This window comes from Bos grunniens, chromosome 11 (genome assembly GCF_055505025.1).
Source record: "Bos grunniens cultivar Pamir isolate PY7600 chromosome 11, Bosgru_T2T1.0, whole genome shotgun sequence".
Lineage (NCBI taxonomy): Eukaryota > Metazoa > Chordata > Mammalia > Artiodactyla > Bovidae > Bos > Bos grunniens.
The window spans coordinates 102,041,791-102,048,076 of NC_141175.1; the positions used below are offsets into that span (position 1 = coordinate 102,041,791).

Genomic DNA, 6,286 nt, shown 5'->3' on the forward strand with positions numbered 1-6,286 from the left:
AGATTGTATCCAACTAAGGGATCGAACCCTTAAGTTCCTTATAAGGTAGGAACCCTCACATCCAAGGGCGGCAGCTAGTTTCCAAATTTCTGTTTGGAACACTTTAGAGCTGCCCAAGTTCCAAATATGGGATGCAAACTTTCTATTATCTTGTGCTCCGGGGTTTCTGTTCGAATCTGGAGACCAGTCCCACAATGACTCATTTGTCCCAAATATGTTATAAACCGTAGCAGTTCCATCTCGACACAGTTTCCATGGTGCAGCAGTGACTCTTCCCCTTGTTCCAAAGTCGCAGAAAGGGATATCTAAAGGACCAGTTCCATTACGACGTTGAGGAATTCCAGACTCTTTCGTTACTCCAGGAATATACAGGCTCCAACCATTGTCAAAATCAGCATATCCTGACTCCCCAACAAAAAGGCATCCTGTTGAATTAAAATATCTAGACAGATAGGTAAACGATCAAACATTCCATGATAAGAGAAATTAACTTGATTAGGAATAATATGTTTATCTGAAAAAACCCCCAAAGCCACAGTATCATTAGTGTATATGGGAATGGACTGACCCTCCCAGCCCACCGGTTGGAGAAGGGGAGGATCGGGAAAATAAGCATGGTAAGCATTTGAATATTCTTCAGAATGTGCAGTATTAATCTGATTTAAGATAATTAATAAGGTTATCAGGAAGCTTAAAGGCAATATCGGATCGCCCTGCACAGCAACACGATTCTGTGCCTCTCGCATTAATGCCTGGAGTTGTTGCTGAGATGGTAATTCATCATGCTCTTGAATCGTCAGTCTCCTCATCTGGTTTACTAGAGATTGTCTCCGCCGTGCATACCAACCTTTCCGGCAGCCAGCGCGGTGCTTCGGCATCCTGTGGGAAAACACAAACATGCTCTCGTCCCCAAATTATTACAGGATCTGGTCCATACCATTTTCCCACAAGTGGGTCTTTCCAAAAGACTTTAGGTCTTATTGTTTGCGCATCAAAGTTCCAAAATCGCTGTGCTGCTGAACGGCCACGTATATCCAATTGTAAAAAATTTAGAACAAATAAAGCATGGTTTAGAGAGTTGGAGGGGGTATTGAGATACAATTCCCCCTTCTTTAGTTTTTGCAATTGATGTTTGAGAGTTTGATGTGCCCGTTCAATGATTGCTTGACCTTGAGGATTATAAGGGATACCGTTTTATGTGAGATAGACAATTGCGTACAAAATAGTTGAAAAAATTTTCCAGTGTATCCTGGACCATTGTCTGTTTTTATGGTCTTAGGGGTTCCCATAACAGCAAAACATTTAAAACAATGAGCTATACAATGTTTGCTAGCTTCTCCAGATTGTAGAGAGGCATGTAAAAAGCCGGAGAAGGTGTCAATAGTAACATGAACAAATTTTTGTTTACCAAATTCAGGAATATGGGTAATATCCATTTGCCATATGTCGTTTGTCAACAATCCTCGGGGATTAACTCCATAATGGGGGATGCTAAAAAATTGAGGACATGTTTGACATTGCTTAACAATCTGTCTGGCAGCTTCTCGAGTAATGCCAAATTGAAGTCTTAAGCTATTGCTGTTTTGAAGGTGTAAGCTCTGGGAAGTCTTTGTCATTTGTTCCAGTGAAGGAAACATCATACGTGTAGCTTCGTCAGCCAAAGCATTGCCTCGTGCTAAAGGTCCAGGAAGCCCAGAGCGAGCACGAATATGACCAAAATAGCATTTATTAACTCTGGAGCAAATTAAATATTGTATATCATGAAAAAGAGTTTGGATAGTAGAATTCAGGGTACCGATAAATGGAACAGTCTCAGTAGTGTCTAAGGCTCTTATGATATATTGACTGTCGGAATATAAATTAAATGGAGCAGAGATTTGTAATAGAGCCTGAAAAACGGCAAATAGTTCTACTTCTTGAGCAGACTTATAATTAGTACGCCAGGTGGCAGTATTGTCCTGTATAATCAAACTAGCTATTCCATTAGAAGAGCCATCAGTAAATACAGTTAGGGCCTCGGCAAGGGGCTGAGAAACAACGATTTTGGGGAAGAGAAATTGGTGATAGTGAGCAAATTGCAAAATTTTATCTGAGGGATAATGATTATCAAGCCGTCCACTAAAACCCGCTAAGGCAATAATTGTTGATACGGTACTTCTTTGACTGTCTTTTCTTGTAATGCCACGGCCAAAGTTATGCCTCGAATGTACGAAGGGCCTATATCGGCACAAATCCGTACATAATCAGATAAGCCTCCCTTTTTCCTGTAAGGTCTCAGGGCAGCTTGACAAGCCGAATTGGCATTTTCATAAGCAAGCTGTTTAGCCAACACCATTCCCGCCTGCTCATCCCCTATCATTTTGCTAATTGCCTCAAGCAGGTGGGCAACAAAATCCTGATATGGTTCATCTGGCCCCTGATGAATTTTAGATAAATCTTCAGTCTTTTTATCAGAATTTGGAAGTTTTTTCCATGCTCGTAGAGCCACAGCACTAATCTGAGGGTAGGCTCCAGGCAAATAATTAAGTTGATTATTAGTGTCTCGATAATCCCCCTCTCCCACCATCATTTCATAAGTGGTGTTCTGTCTCTGTCGCCGATTGATACCGGCTGTGATCCCACACTGCTCAGCAAAACGCAGATTTCCATAGTAAATAGTCTCCTCCAGATAGATAAGCCCGAGCAACCTGTTTCCAATCATTAGGTGGCAGATTTTGATTTCCTAAAGCCTCTATAATAGCCTGAGTAAACGGCGCAGTCGGGCCATATTGTGCACAAGCCATTTTTAACTCTTAGTTGCTTAAAGGGTAGCGGTTCATAATACCTCTGCTGTTCAGCATTTTCAAATACTGGATAGATTCCTGAAAACCCGGGAATATGTTCTCCTTCATCATTAGCTCGCTTAATTGCTTGTTGAAGAGGAGATAATAATATCTCACTTCTAGTTTTTATGTTTTCACCGGGCAAAGAAGCAGGGATAGATATAAGCTCTCGCGGTTCTACGAAAGGCGGAGGTGGGTCGAGCCCAGCAAGAACCGAGGGAGGATATGCTGGAGGCGCAGGCTGGCTGGAGTGGGAGTCTCCCTGTGCATCCTTTTTTACTGCTATAACAATTTTCTGAATTAAATTCTCCAGCTGTTCTTCGGAAAGCCCTGAATGCTTTAATTCCCCTTTTCCTGAGGGGGGTTGCACGCTAACCATCATCTCCCAAGGCATATCCTGTCTATGGTACTGAGCCGCTTGTTCATTTAACTCTTCCTGTTCATCAGAGCTTAACACATCATCATTCCTTCCAGCCTTACAAGCTGTTCCCTCAGGCACAGCATAAAGCGGCTAGGGCGGAGGGGCGGAAGGCTCTGCAACTTCAGGTTCTGTGGAATCCCGGAGGGCCGTTTAAATCTTATGTCCCTCATGTTCAGGATCCAGACAGTCTCTTATGAGAGTCCGCAAAGAAAAAGCATCCACAGGGATACGATTGGGACCATGTAAGGAATAATATGTCTGCAATTGTTTTCCTACTTTCTTCCAAGTTTCCAGGCTAACTGTTCCTTCCTCTGGGAACCAAGGACAAACTTCTTCTACAAAAAGTAAAAACTTCTCTAGCTGTAACTTATTTACATGAATTCTCCTGCCTTTTAACATAGTTTTCAACATATGTACAAATAACTGGCGGCTATTGCCTTGTCCCATGATTTATTACTCTCGACAATAACACTCCTTGCCCCTTACTTCAAATAATTAGGAATTCCTCGTTGCTTACCTCAATCCTGACGGGCAGCGGCCGTCGTTGCTCTCTGATTCTCGAGTCCCTGTTCGGGCGCCACCTGCCGGAGCCAGCCGGCAAAGTCGATCAGGTCCCGAGAACATGCACGACGCGGCTGAGAAAGAATACTACAGCAAAGATGGGATCGAGAGGGTCAGACACGTCTCCACAAAGGGAAGCGGTCTGACCACGACTTTATCCAGCATCTTATATTTATACAGGAGAGCAAGAGAAAAACAAGACAGTTAACATTTTTCTTGGCTGACCTATACATCTTACGAAAAGTCACAAGAAATCTTGAGAGCATGGGAATGGCACCCTGTTATTATTTCTTACACCAGATAACATTTCCTTGTGCGTGAGAAGTTTGTCCAGAACTCCAGGTGTCTGCAGTTAATACTTGCCTAATCTCTGGGGTGGCGGGACAGAGAGCTATGTTTGCAAGCAAACCATCAAGGACTGAGGCAGCTCCCAGGGCTGTGTCCTTTAGATAAAGGACCCCGTTCTCACGGGCAGCTCCCCGCACTTACCGTCTTACTTGGGTTTCTCTTACATTGGACGTGGGGTATCTCTTCACGGCTGCTCGAGCAAAGCGCCGTCCTGCTCCTTACTTTGGACGTGAGGTTTCTCCTCACGGGCGCTGCTCCTCACCTTGGACATGGCATATCTCCTCTCGGGCGCCGCTCCTGACCTTGGACATGGCGTATCTCCTGTTGGCCTCTCGCTGCTCCAATTTGCCTTGATTCGTGTACATAAAATTCCAGGTTCCTATGCAGTATTGCTCTTTATAGCACTGGAATTTCGTTCCATCACCAGTCACATCCACAACTGATGTTTTTGCTTTGGCTCCGTCTCTTTATTCTTTCTGGAGTTAGTTCTGCATTGATCTCCAGGAGCATATTGGGCACCTACTGATCTGCGAGTTCATCTTTCAGCGTCCTATCTTTTTCCTTTTCATACTGTTCATGGGGTTCTCAAGGAAAGAATACTGAAGTGGTTTCCCATCCCCTTCTGCAGTGGTCCAGGAGAAGGCAATGGCACCCCATTCCAGTACTCTTCCTTGGAAAATCCCATGGACAGAGGAGCCTGGTGGGCTGCAGTCCATGGGGTCGCTAAGAGTCGGACACAACTGGGCGACTTCACTTTCTCTTTTCACTTTCACGCATTCGAGAAGGAAATGCAACCCAGTCTGGTGTTCTCCTTTTCATACTGTTCATGGGGTTCTCAAGGAAAGAATACTGAAGTGGCTTCCCATCCCCTTCTGCAGTGGTCCAGGAGAAGGCAATGGCACCCCACTCCAGTACTCTTGCCTGGAAAATCCCATGGACGAAGGAGCCTGGTGGGCTGCAGTCCATGTGGTCGCTAAGAGTCAGACACAACTGGGCGACTTCACTTTCTCTTTTCGCTTTCACGCATCGGAGAAGGAAATGGCAACCCACTCCGGTGTTCTTGCCTGGAGAATCCCAGGGATGGGGAAGCCTGGTGGGCTGCCGTCTGTGGGGTCACACAGAGTCGGACATGACTGACGTGACTTAGCAGAGCGTAGCGTAGCATCTGCAGTGGTCCACTCTTCGTCAGAACTCTGCAGCATGGCCCGTCCATCTTGGTGGCCTTATAGGGCATGGCTCTTAGGTTCATTGAGTTATACAAGGCTGTGGTCCATGTGATCAGGTTGGCTACTTTGCTGTGATTGTGGGTTCAGTCTGTCTGCCCTCTGAAGCCCTCTCTCAGCCTCTACTGCCTTAGTGCGGTTTTTCTTACCTTGGACTTGCGGTATCCCTTCACGTCTACTCCAGCAAAGCCCAGCCTCTGTCCCTGACCTCGGACCTGGCGTATGTCCTCTTGATTCCACTTATGACCTTGGTCGTGTGGTATCTCCACTCGGCCGCCATTCCTGGCCTTGGATGTGGGATTCTCTTCTCAGCTGGTCGCTACTGCAATTGGCCTTGATCCGTGGACCTAACATTCCACGTACTTACACAATATTGCTCATTAGAGCATTGGACTTGACTTCCGTCACCAGTCACATCCACAACCGGGTGTTGTTTTTACTTTGGCTCTGTCTCTTCATTCTTTCTAGAGTTATTTCTCCACTGATCTCCAGTAGCATACTGGGCACCTACCGACCTGGGGAGTTCATCTTCAGTGTCCTATCTTTTGTCCTTTTCATACTCTTCATGGGGTTCTCAAGGCCGGAATACTGAAGTGGTTGCCATTCCCTTCTCCATGGACACATTTTGTGAGACTTCTCCACCGTGACCCGTCCCTCTTGGGTGGCCCTACACGGCATGTTCTAGTTTCATTGAGTTAGACAAGGCTGTGGTCCGTGTGATCAGATTGGCTACTTTGCTGTGATTGTGGTTTCAGTCTGTCTGCCCTCTGATGCCCTCTCTCAGCTCCTACCATCTTACGTGGGTTTCTTTTACGTTGGAGGTGGGGTATCTCCTCTCAGCCGCAGCTCCTGACCTCGGACGTGGGGTATCTCATCTCGGCTGCTCACTGTTCCAGTTTGCCTTGATTGTC

At 45.8% G+C, this 6,286-nt stretch overlaps 1 pseudogene across 1 annotated transcript; it reads right to left on the minus strand.

The window, feature by feature from the left end:
* Nucleotides 1–350: 350 nt before the first annotated feature.
* LOC147363707 (endogenous retrovirus group K member 10 Gag polyprotein-like) lies at nt 351–3,343 on the minus strand (annotated as a pseudogene). Its single transcript, XR_015137377.1, has one exon. The product of XR_015137377.1 is annotated as an endogenous retrovirus group K member 10 Gag polyprotein-like (transcript).
* Between the last annotated feature and the right edge of the window lie 2,943 nt (nt 3,344–6,286).